The sequence below is a fragment of the Phoca vitulina genome, unplaced genomic scaffold (assembly GCF_004348235.1).
Source record: "Phoca vitulina isolate PV1807 unplaced genomic scaffold, GSC_HSeal_1.0 scaffold46, whole genome shotgun sequence".
Lineage (NCBI taxonomy): Eukaryota > Metazoa > Chordata > Mammalia > Carnivora > Phocidae > Phoca > Phoca vitulina.
Genome location: NW_022589749.1, coordinates 5,405,057 through 5,421,400, shown reverse-complemented (window position 1 = coordinate 5,421,400; position 16,344 = coordinate 5,405,057).

The following is a 16,344-nucleotide window of genomic DNA, read 5'->3' as shown; positions in this document are numbered from 1 at the left end:
GACTTGCCATTGGCCTTGCTGAACCTTCCTTAGGACTGCACTGCAGTCTGAGACTCTTCCTACCCAACTTTCTTCCCTCCCTTCTTCCCTTCCCCTTCCTTCCTTCCTTCCTTCTTACCCAACTTTCTTCCCTCCCTTCTTCCCTTCTCCTTCCTTCCTTCCTTCCTTCCTTCCTTCCTTCCTTCCTTCCTTCCTTCCTTCCTTCCTTCCCCGTCCTTCACAGGGAACAGACCTGCATTAGATCTAATGGCTCTTCAGCTTCCTCCATCTCCCTCTGCATTTGCCCTCCAAGATGTTTCCCTCAATAAACCTCTTAAAGGTTCTGTCTCATCTTAGTGTCTTCCCAAAAGATCCAGACTAACACAGATGAGCTTAGCGTAGAATTAGCATTCAACAAATGGTGGTCATAGCAGTTGGTGTAGTGTTCTACTGTGCCACTCATCGTTCACCCCTAGCGTCTGGCACAGTGCCTGGCACAAAGTGATACTTGGTAAGTATTTTTCTTAAAGATTTTATTTATTTATTTGACAGAGAGAGAGAGGAAGAGCGTATGAGCCAGGGGGAGAGGCAGAGGGAGAGGGAGAAGCAGACTCCCTGCCGAGCAGGGAGCCCTATGCAGGGCTTGATCTAAGAACCTTGTGATCATCACCTAAGTCGAAGGCAGATGCCTAACTGACTGAGCCACCCAGGTGTCCCTGGTAAGTATTTTTTAATGAATGATTGGATGGATGGATGGATGGATGGATGGATGGATGGATGGATAGGCGGGTAGGTGGATGAATGGATGAATGGATGGATGGATGGATGGATGGATGGATGGATGGATGGATTGGTGGGCAGGTGAGTGGGTGGGCAGATGGATGGATGGATCAGTGTATGACCACACTTCCTTCTTTGCCAACTGATGCCTTTATAGCCAGGTCTGATGTTTCTAAAACCCTAGCCCAAAGGCCTGAGCTAATATACTTGGTTTTTTTAAAGGACTTTTTATTTCCTTTATGTCAATGGCAACAAAAAATCTGAGAGCTCTCTGGCTTCTTCCCTAACGTGCCTGACATCTCTGTAAATAGGAAATGGAATGAAAATGTGCATTTCATGATTGTTTCTGTCATCCACTGAGACCTTCCCATGGAATCACAGACAGGAGTGCCAGACTAGGATATCCTAGGTTCCCATTTGGACCATCAAGGCAGAAGCTCCTGCCTTCAGCTCTGCCAGTGACTTTCTGTGTGACCTTGCACCAGCCCCTTCCCTCTCTGAGCTTCAGTTTTGTCATCTGTCCAAGATGGGGATTGAATGAGATGGTCTCTGGACCTCCCATCCTCCTTGTCATGATCTGTCATTTAGGATGTGTTCTGTTATAAGTAACAGTCAAGGGGCACCTGGGTGGCTCAGTTGGTTAAGCGTCCAACTCTTAGTTTCAGCTCAGGTCCTGATCTCATGGGTCACAGGATTGAGCCCCACGTTGGGCTCTGCACTCAGTGGGAATCTGCTTGGATATTGTCTCCTTCTGCCCCATCCCCTGCTCTCTCCCTCTCTGCCTCTCCCTCTCTCTCTCTCTCTCTTTCAAAAATGAATAAATAAATCTTTAAAAAAATAAGTAATAGTCAAATAAACCATAACAATATTAAAATATATTGTATGTTAATATGTCACTTAATAAAAGTCTGAGGGTAAAAATTTCCTATCTGCTGCTGCAGCTGCTCAAGAAATTTATCAAAGTGCAGATTTTTTTTAATCCTTTCTCTTCACTATGTTTAACATGTTGGCTTCCAATCTTATCCTTGTCTCATGGTCACATGATAGCTGCCAGGGCACCAATATCACACTTCACTCCAGTGTCCAAATCCAGGAGAAAGGGGCCAACAAAAAGGTGCTCCCTTTTAACAAAAAGGAGAATTTTTCCTAGAAGCCCCCCACAACAGGATTCCTCATGATTCTTTGGCCATGAATCACATGGCCATTTCTTTTCTTTCTTTCTTTCTTTTTTTTTTTTTTTACGATTTATATGTTTATTTTTTAAAGAGAAAGTGAGAGAGACAGAGAGCGTGGTGGGGAGGGGCAGAGGGAGAGGGGAAAAGAGTCTCAAGCAGACTTCCCTGCTGAGTGTGGAGCCTGACGCCCAGGGCTCCATCTCGTGACCCTGAGCTCACAACGTGAGCCAAAACCGAGTCAGATGCTCAACCAACTGCACCGCCCAGGCGCCCCTCACCTGGCCATTTCTGACTACAAGCAAGTACTGGACCAAATGAAAGGAATGGGACTGCCAAGGGCATGTTGCTGCCTTGATCGGGGGCAAGGCAAAAAGGACATGATGAGCGCAGGAACTGATGGGATCTGCCTGAGAGGCCTCAAAGGTGGGCAGGCATCCGATCTCAGAGGGACAAGGCAGCCACGCCTGAAACAATTCGAGGGCACCTGTGGGCACATATCAGATAACAGGGCAAAACCGAGCGCTGAGCGGGTGTGGCTATTTGGGCTGCAGCTAGAGGAACGTAGCAGGGAGGAATCAGAGGTGGGAAGGGAATGAGCATGAAGACAAAGGAGATTCTGACCACTTGCTTTCTCTGGCTGCATCCCCTCTTTCTGTCCCCACCTTTGCATTTACTGTCCGGGAATCCCCCATGCTGCCTGAGTGAGCTGGTCACCACCCGACACAGAACATGGTGCATAAAAGGTGTGCAACAAATGGAAAGTAACTGAGCAGATGCAGGCAGAAAGGCTCCCTAGAGAGTCCCCCGCCCGTCCTTCCTGCTCCCAGCCTTCCCCCTCTCCTTTCTCCGGCCCAGGTGGGGCTGCCTCGTGGTGGGACAGCCTCCCCAGCCCCTCTGCTCTTCCCCCACCTTGCCCAGAGACATAGAACGGCTTTGATCACTGACAGGAGCCTTCTGGGAAGAAAGAGAGAGAGAGAGAGAAATCTGGCGCTTTAAGCTCCCTGGACATGACACTTATTAATGAAACGAGCGGCTGTCAACCTCTGCTCCAATCAGCTGCCCATCGCTTGGGACACACGTGGAGGCTCAGGGCAGCCCCAAAGCTGGGCTGTGGGAGGGAAGCGAGCAAGAAGTCGCTGCCTCCAGATATTAAATACATAAATAAGCCCAGGCCTCAGCAGAGAAAGCCCTGGTGCCCCAGGCAATGTCCCACCTCACTGGACTTTAACGGACTATATCCCCAATTGTCTCCTGTATTCCTACTATAAGTTTTACTTATAAAATCATGAATAAGCGATCCTGGCTTAAAAAATTAACCTTGCTGATAAGACCACAAAGACCCCAGCCCCATCTTGGTCCCCTCAACATCTCCCAGGAAGCAACCACTGACAGCATGGTGGGGGGGGAGGTAATATCTTTCTAGAACCCATTTTACATTATAAGCTTGACACACCGTACCTCATGCATTAGGTAGCTAATTTGCCTGAATAGCTATCGGTATTCAGACTTTTCCAGTGGGGTGGGTTGATTTATTTTGTCTTTTCCAAATGGCATCCCCTCGAATATGTGATTCTGCACATAGTTTCTTCCATTCAATGATGTGTCTGGGTATCTTGCCATATAGGTGCACACAGATCAACCCAGTTCTTTTCCCGCTACACAGCATTCCTGAAGGTAGATAGAACCTAGTTTATTCCACTCTGACTGCATATTAAAACACCAAGGTGTAGGTGTTAGGAGGGTCCCTCATAAGATAGGGATGCCTAGGTCCCTCTGCGCACAAATTAAATGAACTCTGAGAGCGGGCTCGAGGCATCAGATGTTAGAATTCCTGGTGATTTCAGCTTGCAGCCAGGGTCAAGAGTTATTCATGGAGTCAGGCTCCTAGTCATGCATATTAAGCTGTTTCCAAGTCTTTTCTGTTAAAAAAAAAAAAAATGCCTGCTGAGTCCTTCTTTGTACATTCTTCCTGGGACATCTGCGCTGGGATTTCCCGAGGATGGGGGGGTCTCTCAACCTGGCCACTGCTGACATTCAGGGCTGGATAATCCCTTTCCGTGGAGGGTTGTCGTGGGCTTTATATGATGGTGAGCAGCATCCCACACAGACATCATGACAACCAAAAATGTCTCCAGACATAGGGAAAGGGGATTAAGTGGTACAAACTTCCAGTTATAAAGCAAATAAGTCACGGGCCCGTAGGGTACAGCATAGGGAAGAGAGTCAATAAAACCATAATAACTCCGCGTGCTGACAGATAGTACCCACACTTATCATGGGGGTCATTTTGTAAGGTATAAAAATATTGAATCACTCTGTTGTATGCTTGAAACTGACAGGATACTGTGTATCAATTGTTTGTCAGTTAAAAAAAAAATGTCTCCGGAGGCGCCTGGGTGGCTCAGTCGGTTAAGCATCTGATCCCGGGTCCTGGGATCGAGTCCCGTGTCGGGCTCCCTGCTCAGCGGGGAGCCTGCTTCTCCCTCTCTCTCTGTCTTTCCCCCCTGTTTGTGCTCTCTCTCTCTCAAATAAATAAATAATCTTTAATAAAAAGTCTCCAGACATGGCTAGATTCCGGGGAGCGAAATCATGCCTGGTTGAGAACAACTGCTCTGGAGTAGGGACCCCGAAGAAAACTGGCTGTATTAGAAGGGGTGCACATTTTTCCTTGGAGTTGACAATGCTCCAGAGTACCGGCACTGATTCACAATCTCTAATTTTCTGGGACTATCCTGCGGGCAAACATGCTATCCTTGTCCTTGTGTGTCTGGATTCAGACTTGGGGCCACACCCCCCGAGCACCTCCACTTTTCACACTGCTGCCTGCAGCCCTGAAGCTCAGGCATGCTGTCACGCCTAGGAATACAATTCTACAATCCAGAATCTAGAATGTGAGCCTAAAGGTCGGGAGTGGGAACGTGGGTAAGGAGGAGCCGAATTCTTTCTGGTTTTCTTCTTTCTTTCCTTTTTTTTTTTTTTGTTTTGTTTTAAAGTTCATTCTGCTGAGGGGAGGGGAGGATACTTCCCCCATCCTGCCTCCCCCCACCTGAAATTTCCAGAATCAGTCTCCTTAAGGGGACACAATCTCTATCCTGGTTGCAACCTGAGTTTTATAGGCAATGAGCACAGTGAACAAGAGGAAGGAAGACAAGGTAAGCGGCCGAGAGAAACAGAAAGAAGCTTCCCAGGTCTGTGTGCATCTGTGCTTGGGTGTATGTGTCCGAAAGAAAATTAAATCCACAGGCTGGGAAGGAAGAGGAGGGCTGGGGGAGCCACGGGCCCAGCCGGTCATGTCTCTTTAAGCGAGATAAGCTGCCTGTCCCATCCATCTCTTTGACGCTATCAGCCTGTTGTCTAAAGTACTTACAGTTCCCTCCTCGAGAGGAGAAGCCTGACATGGGGGTGCGGGGGGAGGGGAGACAGGGAGGCATTTAGGACCGGGCGCCCTGGCTGCCTGCTTTCCCAAAGAGCAGAGTGAGGAGGTCACCCCCGCCCCCACGCCTGTTTTTAGATCAGCTCTGAGTGCTGGGGAGATGGTCCCGCCCTGGCTCCCTACCTGGGGCCCCATTCCCAGGGGAACCACTTGAAACCAAAGCTTGTTGTTCTCAAGTGGCTGGGGGAGTGTGAAACGTAGGAAGGAGAGAGTGAGCAAAAGGGGAAGGTCTGTAGTTCCAACCGACCTCAGCTCTGCCCCCAGGATCCTTTAAAAACTCACCGTGGTCCCTACTACACTGGGAAATGAGTGCTAGTCTCCTCCCTGTCCCAGAGGCAAGGAAATCAGAGCCAGAGACATTGAGAAACTCTCCTACGGTCACACAGCCAATCAGAGACATCCATGGGATTTGAACCTAGATTTCTCTCGATTCCACAGATGACTCCTTAGTGCTTTAACCAGGGTATTCCTTGCACCCTTCTGTTATGAGAAGTCATGTTGATGAAGGACTGTCTGAATTAATGTACAGCCATTTATTCTGTATTCATTCAACAAATAATTTTGAAGCATCGTCTCTGTGCCAGGGTTTGCTCTGGGTGCTGGTGATAAAGACACGGCCTCAATTGCTTATTGACATCTAGAAAATATCCCCTTCGATTAAGCCAGACCTGCAGAGACCTTGGTTTGGCCTCTGGACCACTTGATTTTGCCAGATTGTGATTTGGGATTTTGTAGGCCATCAAGAGAATCCAGGAGAAACAGTCCTATAATATTTGTTGTCGGGCTTAACATGATGGTATCCTCAAGAACATCACCAAAAGTCACGTAGCACTACATCGTCTTTACAAGAACCCAAAGGAAAACTCTCTCCTGGTTTTTAGCAAACATCTCGACTGGTTTGTCTTGTGCAAACTCTCAGATTATTGTAACCAACTATAATTCTCTCCTTGTTTTGGCAGCTAAGAAGTTCAGAGCCAAATACATTTCTATTAACTACACAGGATGTTCCAGCTCTGAAAGATGAGAAGCAAAATACCCGAAAATGTAGTGGCGCTAAGACGATGCTTTCCGATGCTCCTGGATTCTGTGGGTCGGTGATTCGGACAGCGCAGGGCGGGAGCCGGGAGCACAATGAGCTGCAGGCTCTGCGTGCACGTGCTAGCAGGCTGGAGGCTTCAGCTTCCCTTCTGGACCTCTCCTGGAGGTGGACCTCTCCTTGTGGGCTCCCCCGGTGGGCTAGTTTAAGTATCTTCACAGCATGGCGACTGGGGCTCAAGAGCGAGCGTCCCATTGCAGGGGCAAGTAAGGCAGAAGTGGTCTCACTGTCCATGACCTCGCCTTGGAAGGTTTTCCCACTGAGGAGGTCACTCCCTTTCCCCCACCCTTGACCTGATCTTTGTGCTAGGGAGCATCAACCCCGCCACAGTCTTTTGCCAGAAGTAAGCTGCCACATCCAGCTCATAACCAAGAGGAAAATCAGACTCCATCTCTTGATGGGAAAAGCATCACGGTACTAGAAGACAATGAGGGATAAAATTGTTGCTATGGCCACTTTGGGAAAAATACAGTCTGCCACATGGGACCAAAGAGAGTCCATTGATCTGTGCTCATGACGCTTGGCTTTATCACCTTATTAATTGTCATCTGTGAATTGCATGTATGTTGCGGCCCGAGATTCTTTATGGAACCAGGCAAGCTTAATCAGCGCTGTTTTCTGAGTGCTTTTTATGTTTGGTGCTGTACAAATAGATCCTTTCTTCTCCTTCACCGGTTTAATTCACAAACAATCCATTTATCAATATCTTACAAGTAAAGAAACCAGAGCGCAGGAAGCTGATGAAGTTCACCAGATTCAGCTTGGTGGAGAAGAGACAGAGGAGGGGCTCCATCCTGGGCAGCCTGAAGCAGCTCTGCCCAGGTAGAGTCCCCCCCTACACTTTCATTCTCGTCCTTGGAGCCTCACTCAGCACCAGGCTCCTGACTTGATATTGTAACACGAAGACCGTAAAAGAAGCCCTTCCTTCCCCCAAATATCTTCTCTGACCCCCGAGTGTTCTTATGTGCAACTTTCTCTGAGAAATAAGAGAGTATTCATTGGCCTCTGCATATATATCAAGATTAACATTCTCTCCAACTTAGATCAGCCAGCCTGTGGGGAGTTGGGGAATTTGGCCGAAAGTCTCTGAGCACCCACTTCCTGCCAGGCCCTGAGCTAACTCTCAGGAATCCAGACACGAGACATTTAATGTCACACTGGCCTGAGATGCATTTGAAGGCAGGGACCTTGCCATTTGGGCTTTGTAGTTGGGCACTTGGCGAGCACCTCGCATCATGAATGGAGAAAGTGGAAGTGTTTGTCTATTTCAGCAATGAAGCCTTGGATGAGTGACCACCTCTCTGAGCCTCCATTTGCTCACCTGTAAACTGGGGATAAGAACAGTTCCCGCACACCTCATAAGACTGTATCAGAAATCTCGTAACTTCTAAAAAGCTCAAAGGCAAGTCTGGGGCCTGTTCTTGATCATCATGTAGAAGGCTCAGCACACAAGCAGCCCTCAATCCACGGGGCTGTGGAAGCTCTCTGGAGCTGGGTCTAAGCTCAACTGAGGTTGATGGCAAGAGGGAGGGAAAGAGTGGATAAGGTCATTAGTCTTCTGGCTTTCCCACCTCTGCAGGTGGCAGTCTCGATGCAATGGGATGCAAGTCGGGGACCCGGTGATTAAGGAACAAACAGAAATCCCCCATGTTCTTTTTTGTTTTGTTTTGTTTTGTTTTGTTTTGTTTTGTTTTGTTGGTAAACCCTTGATCCTTTAAGCCAAGTTCTTTAGCCAGTGTGTGAATTCGTGGATCTAAGCAAATGCAGTCAATGACCATCAGAGGTTGCAACTTCATGGGTGGGTGCCTGGTTGAGGGCGCCAGGTAAGAAGGTGGACCAGCAGCCTATTTGAAGAATCCGAGACATGAGCTCAACAGACCAGGCGTTGCTTGCTCTCTGTGGGCCCGGTTAGCACCAACCTCGACTTTTATTTTCCATGTAGAATGCGGCTGGTGAGTCAGGAGGAAAGGAGAGCTTCATTATTTGCTTTTTGTTAGCTCTTGAAAATATCAAGAATACTTGGCCCTCAAGACAAACCCCAGCTCTAGGCCTAAACGCTAAGTCCAGATATGTTATATATTTATTCAAGGCAGCAATTGGCCAGGAAACAACTATAAAACACACATTTTGAATAAAAGAGGGAGATTTATGGTGCATTTGTGAATCTGAGTCATATCTCTCTGCCTCCCCCAGGCCAGGATCCCTTAATCACTAACATACCCCCAGCTTGTACACTCGGTGGGCATAGAATTGCTTCCTTCTGGTCCCGTCCCAGTTAAAGATGTGATGGGGATCGTGCTACTTTATCTGACAGTCAGTAAATGAATTGCCAATTCATTCTGAACTGCGATGGGGGCTGGTTTTTGCTTTGGGAAGAAAAAAAGTGGGGTCCTTTCATATGTATCTTTGATCAGTCGGGACTTGACAAATTATTTTCATAGGAATTTCTCTGTCCTTAATGCCACAGGGAAAAAATGGATTTACTCTAAAAGAATAGCTTTTATGTTTCAGAAATTAGAGCAACGTAAAAGTTTTCCTGACCTCTCACTCTCTCTCTTCTTTCTTTCTCTTTTCCCTTCCACTGCATTTTTCTCTAGGGAAAAGAGGCAGGTAGCAGAGAGAGTGGCTGGGCTTCCAGCTGGTTGAGTTACTTCAAGCATATAAACATAACAGGAAAATAAGCTTCACCCCCTGTATACAATTGGTATTGAGAAAGCCAAGTCAGCTCTTCGGCCCCAAGCTTCCCTTGTGATAGCTGACTTTTTTTCTCCTCTGGATTTTTGTTTCAGGCACAAAGTTCAACCTGAAGAATACCTGAATTGTGTTTCAGTAGGATTCAACTATATTGCAACTATCTCATGCCCATGGTTTAGACATTGACTTATCTGAAGGCAGAGGGCTGGAGCAGAACATCTCTAAGTGATTTCCATATCAAGATTTTTATCAGCTATGGCACAACGTTAAAGAACAGAATTATTGAGAATATTAGCAGTACAGAGCTGCCATGAACAGTTGGGCAGGCTGCACACTGCCACAATTCCGAGAGGCACCATTCAGATAGACTGTCATTGTGAAGGCTATGCTCTGAGGGTTGTGTCATGCTCAACCTATACAACTGTGGGTGACAGCTTTGAAAGGGAACTCATGGAAGTGAAGGGAAGATTGGAGAACCACAATTATAAGAAAGGAACAATCCTTGGGGATGCAGGTGGAAGGAACTAAAAGAGAGTTTAGTTAGGGCCCAGGGTGAGTGAGTACTAGCAGTGTCAGTCTGTTCATTTCTCTGCTCAAGATTCTCTCTCTGGGGCGCCTGGGTGGCTCAGTTGGTTAAGCGACTGCCTTCGGCTCAGGTCATGATCCTGGAGTCCCTGGATCGAGTCCCGCATCGGGCTCCCTGCTCGGCGGGGAGTCTGCTTCTCCCTCTGACCCTCCCCCTTCTCATGTACTCGCTCTCTCTCATTCTCTCTCTCTCAAATAAATAAATAAAAATCTTTAAAAAAAAAAAAAAAGATTCTCTCTCTGGTGGGGCACCTGGGTGACTCAGTCAGTTAAGTGTCTGACTCTTGATCTCAGCCCTGGTCTTGATCTCAGGGTTGTGAGTTCAAGCCCCATGTTTAAAAAATAAATAATAAAATAAAATAAAAAGATTCCTTCTCTGGGAAAGACAGAGACAGAAACAATGAGCCTTTCTTGGGTCAAGCACTCCTACTCTCTGGTCTAAAGGGGTGGGGAGCCGTTGGATTAGCAGTTCTACTCTCTTACTTCAGGATTTCCTCAATGCAGACCCTGAAACAAGGATTTGGGAGCAGGGGTCTGTTTGGGTGAGAGAGAGCAGTGAGACAGGAAGGGAAGGGGGCAGGGGCTTGTTCGAGGCCGTGGGACTGTTTAGTGGCAGAGGTGGGGCGAACACCTGCACAAAACTGTATTTGTTCTGGATTCCTCGTGTGATGGCTATTGAATATTTTTCGACCTCCTTGCATCCATTTCTCCTTTTTTTTGAAGACGGCACCCCGATGTTTCGGTGGGGTTTCTCTTTCCCTCATGGTGTGTGGTTTTGGTGGGTCTAAGCAGGTGCTGTGAGTGCCCAGGCCTGACTCCTGGGCCTAGTCCTGTAGGACTGGTGTCTTTCTAAGACAGAGACACCAGAGCTCAGTCTCCCTGTCTTTCCCTCCCTCCCTCCATGCGCACAGAGGACAGGCCAGGTGAGGACACGGCAAGAAGGTAGCCATCTACAAGCCAGAAAGAGAGCCCTGCTCAGAAACCAACCCTGAGGGCACCTTGATCTTGGACTTCCAGCTACCGGAACTGTGGAGAAATCAATTTCTGTTGGTTAGCTGTCCCGTCTATGGTGTTTTGTTCCCACGGCCAAGCAGACCAAGGCACTGCCCTTCCTCATAGTCTGCCCTACGGATTTCAGACTCACCTACCGGCCCCCACAAGCACACGAGCCAATCTCCTGCAGTAAATCTCTTACTATATATCTCCATATCTCTTACTTGCTCAGCTGGAAGCCGGGCAGAGAAAACTTAAGAAAAGGCTTGTCTATGACTTACATACACACCATACGCAGCCTGGTCTAAACATCAGAGTGATACAGGACCCCGTGGAGGATGAGAAGTCACGCAGGGCAGAATGAGGTCGTCCCATCCAAAGGCCTCCTAGATCCACCCGCCCCCACCCAGCCCATCATCAGCCAATCGCGGGCACCGGAGCCCAGCCGAGCCCAGCTGAACTTGGCCCAGAACCGCCAGGTCCATTCGACAACGAAACCACCCAGCCACTGCTTTGCGCGTGCACAACACTAAACAGGTGATTGACACAGGCCTCAGGGGCTTTGTGGTGGACCGTTTGGGAGCCCTCGTTGGGGCTCCAGACCGTGGCTGGATGCTTGAGGTCGGGTGCTGTCAGCGTGCACTACACTGTCCCCCTTTACGCCTCAAATCTGAGGTGGCCAAAGAGGATGCAAACAAGGCGTAAGTCACCTGCCACAGAGTCCTTGACTTCTCGCCGAGCCCTGCTCTCTGAGGAGCACTTGTCTTGAGCCACTTACGAATTCATTCACGACATAGTTGGGGAACACCTTCGGAATGAAAATACAAGCAGGCAAGACTGGAACGTTCCGGCGCTCACGAAGCCCTCCCGACCCCAGGAGAGAAGATACGAGATTACGCCAAGTAAGAAGAGTGAATGGCGGTGAATGTTCGGGAAAGGGGAAGGCTCTCCTGACTCATCTGGGGTACAGCAAAGCCTTCCTGGTGGGTGTCAGGGCTGAGCTGAGATCTGTCTTTAGGCCTCTGTTTATTAAATGTGCAGAGGGGCCAGATGCCCTGCGGAGCGCATTCCATAAAGGCTCCCGTGTGATCCCTGTCCCACGCCTGCTAGGCTGATCTTATCACCCCCATTTCTCAGACATGGAGACAGAGCCTCAGGAAGTGAATAAGTAGCTCACACACCAGGGGTTAGCGGGGCGTCCGAGACCAGGGAGCCCACAGGCCTTGCCCTGCTTCCAGCTGCAAAACTGCACAACCTCCCCTATGTTCCCTGAGGTTGAAGGCCCAGAATGTTGCCCTGGCACACTCCAGCCTCCCTGTCCCTCCCTCTCTTCTCCGGGCCCCCGGGGAAGGGCAGAGACTCCCTCACATTCAGGAGTCAGCAGCACGGGATGGTGGCCAAGCCACTCATAAGCACAGTGACCTTGGACTTGTCACGGACACTCTCTGCTTGGGCGCTTCCTCATCTATAAAGCAGGAATAAGACAGGTTCCTACCTCCCGATAAAGGGGCTGTATAGGTATGCTGCTTGCTGTGGGGACCAGCAAACCGTGTATGGTCGGGAGATGAAGCTGTTCTTTATTACTTCTTCTGCTCCTAATAGCAAAAGTAGGGGACGTCAGCCAAACATTAAAGCTCAGCCCGGAAGAGCCTCCCCCTGCTCTCCGGGCCGCTCCCAGCCCCCAGCACTCGCTGCTCTAGGAACAGGGAGCAGGTGTTCTTAAATTCATATATTTCGCAGGATTCACATGCATGACTGCTTTTTTTAAGAGGTTGAAGAAGGCATTCTGAGGTCAGAAAAGAGATGGTGCTGGGTTGTCAGCCTTTTGGGGATGTAGAAATTTCTGGTCCCTCTTGGTTGCCACAGAGGATCCAGGGTTGGTAGTCACTTACGATGCCAGCTATTGAAATCATCCTTGAGATGGTGCCTGCGTGGAACAGCTGTGTTTTAATTATTGTTCAAAGTGATGATGATGGTGATGACGATGATGGGGATGTCTTCCTAACCCTGGCTGAGCTGAGGTCCATTATAAAAATAATAGCGATCACAGGGGCCAATTTCCCAACCAGCAAAGGAGGGGCAGGGGGAAGAGGGGGAAAAGGGGAGGGAGGACTAGCAATAATAATTGATACTGATTCATCTTCTTATCAGCCTACCGTTATTGCCCTGGACCAGGCACGGTGTTCAGAACTTCATACTCACTCTCTCACTGCGTGTCCACTAGAACAACCCCCCCCGGGGGAATACTCTTATTATCCTCATCCCATAGAGGATTACATAGAGGGTAAAAGAGGTTAAGTGACTTGCCCAAGGTCACGGAAGCAGTGAGTTGGAAAGTGAATTTTATAAGCCAGGTCAGGTAGAGAACAAAGGTGAGATTCTTAAAAGCGCCTGAGCCAACAAGTTATGTGTGTGTGCGTGTGTGTTGTATGTGTGTGTTTGCACGTGGGTGTATGTGTCTCTGTGTGTTTATATATGTGTACATTGTGTCTGTGTGTTGTGTGTATCTGTGTGTTTGTGTGGGTGTATGTACGAGTGTTTGTGGGTCTGTGTGCACGTGCACGTACCTGCCTGTGTGTTAGATTTGTTAACAAGAGAATCAGAGTCCACCCCAGGACAATAGCCCAACCCAGCAAGAGGAGCAAGTCAGCAAGGGGCAATCCCAGAAAGTGGAAACAGAGAAGCAGCTGGGTGTCTCCTTGTTTCTGAGGTAGAATGTTCCACGATTAGCGGTCAGCTGACTGGTACCGGTACCCAGTTGTGTCACTTCCCCGGGCCAATGGTGCTCCTTATTGGATCTGCATCCCTTCGTCCTCAAAGTCGATCCAGGGGGCCCCACCTTCCTCACAAACTCGACTTGACCATGGCCAAGGAATACACTAGATTTTGTTTTACCAATTCTATTCCTCATTATAAAGATAACTCATCTTCATCACACAAAAAAAATTGAGAAATACCCCAAAACACAAAGAACATGTAAACACTCATAGTCCTGCCACTGTTATTATTTTGTTCTACAAACAGTGTTTTTTTTTCCCTGCAAGCCGAATGAACACAGTTGCATTTAATAAGACTGAGAAGCTGCCATGCGCCTTACTTGTAATCAGCTTCTTTTAGTTACAATGTATCTTAAATATCCTTTTCCAATTGTCTTCACAAATGTATTTTTTAGTAAGCCGGGTGGTCTTCCATTGCATGGGTGTACACTAATTTATTTAACCAGCACCATATTAGTGGATAATAAGTCTGTCCCCAGTTTTGTATGATTTTAAAAATCATGATTAACTTCCCAGAAAATTAGTATGATGCACATCCCTGATTATTTCCTTAGGACCAATTCCTCCAAGTGGAATTACCAAATGAACCGATTAGTATGATTTTAAGGCTTCTGATATCTTTTGCCAAATTCTCCTCTTAAAAAGTTTATTTATTTTCATTCCAGCCAGCAGTTTCTGGGATTTATTTTCTCATTAGCAATAGGTATCATGATTACTTAACTATACATTTGCTAAGCCAATGTATACAAGTTAGGCTTGTGTTTCATTGATAAGTCTGTCTTTTCAGGCATTTATGGAACATGTACTGTGGTAGGTACTTTATGGTACATTTCTACAGATATTATTCACTTAAACTTCAAGGGACAATAGTCCTTTGAAGCAGGTACCCTATCTCCGTTTAATGAACAAGGAAGCTAAGGCTTGGGCAGACTGAGGTTTATGCTGAGCTCTGCCGCACACCAGCTGTGTGATGTTGAGGGTGGTGATCCCAACCTCTCTGAGCTCAAGAATACCAATGATCTGAGTCTCTCAAAGTTCCAGTGATCCTTCTAGTGATCCCATAACTTTGAGTCCCATACTTAAGTGTTCAATGTTGGACCAGGAAGCCAGGAGGGGACTTTAACACTCCTCTCTCAAGTACAAAGAAGCCTACCAGCTCACAGATCCAGTCCTTTGCAGTCATGGGAACTAACTGGAAAAGAGCCTAACACAATTAGTAGGTGCTCAACAAGTCAGCGTGTCTACCACACAGGGTGGGACCTTAACACATGCTTGTTGAATAAATGAATGAATGCAGAGTAGGTCATTACCACCCATCCATGAACCCTACAGCTAATTCTTTCATCACCATTTCTGCCTCAGGATCTTTGCCCAAGCTGTTCCCTCTGCCTGAAATGCTTTTCCTCCCAACTTTTCATCTGGCTAATTCCTACTTAGCCTTCAGGGCTCAGCTCAGAAGACACCTCCTCCAGATCAAGTGGGGACTCCTTGTCTTATCCCTTTATGACATCATGCATGCTGCCTTTATACGTCTTGCCTTTGCAATCCATCTGCAATCTGATCATGCAGATTACATAAGGGCTGTGTCACTAAACCATACACTCCAGAAGAATACAACCTCTATCACCTTGTTCACTACTGTGTCCTCAGCATTTCCACGTGTCCAGTCCAGAAGAAGCATCCACTAAATATACTACAGGAATATGGCAACTTACACCATGTCTCTTGACATCTGAACAATAATAAAACTACACAAATATTTGCATGTGACATCCTTAAGCCTACCAATTCAGTGGAGAGATACTTTGTAACCATTGTTTGGAACCCAAAGAAGTTAACTTGCATCTGTTATGGAACGAGATGTCCCTTCTATGAAACTTGCTGCGAGCGCGTTTTGAGTGATTTTCCATCGGCAGCAACTGTTTGAGTGCTGTGCTGGAGGGGTGTTAATTCAGTATTCTTGTGATGTTCTTGTGAAAAAATAAGACTGACTACCTTGTATAGTTGCTAAATGAGTTTTGGAAGGTAATTTTTTCAAATGCAACCTTTTTTTTTTTTTTTAACCCATCAGAATTAATACCTATTTAGGGTACAGTCAGAATTTATTCAGTGAAACTTTAATTCATTCTCTGCGGGGACGAGAGTACATTGACTAGTTTCTCCACTGTACCTACAAGAAACTGAGTTGTCATTTCTTTATAATTAATTCACAGGTCTTGGGAGTTCTTTGCCTAGGAAAAGTTCCAGAGGGATCTGATTAAATGAATAATTTGTAATCAACAATCTAGTTGTTCCTGTTTCAAGGGGATGTGATATATCTGATGGTTCTTGATCATTTGAAAGGTACAGGCATTGAAATTATAACAATTTTGAAAAACTGCAACATGAATTTACTCACAAATCTGCTGCTCTGCTCTGCCCTATATGTATTATACAGGACAAACTCACACATCTTAAATTTGGGTGTTTTAAATAAATAGCCATCGAAGGTCCCTAAGGTTGCTTGCATTAGGACCTCCAAAAACTTGATTCCACCAATTAATTCAAAGAAAGAGATTCTTCAGAAAATCAAGTACTAGGTGTTAGAGAGTATGACCGATATTTTTTGGTCAGTTGAGATTCCTGATGATCTTTTTTCTTCCAACGCCGACACAAATTCAATGAAAGCAAATAATTCCATCCCAGGGATATAAGCCAAGAGATAAATATATTCAGCTCCATCACACTCAAGTACGGGATTCCAAATACTCCCTGAGACCAGCTGGAGAAAGAAGATGGGGTAAAAATTGCACCTGCAAGACAACTTTTTCCCATGTCCTCCACCTAATTTCC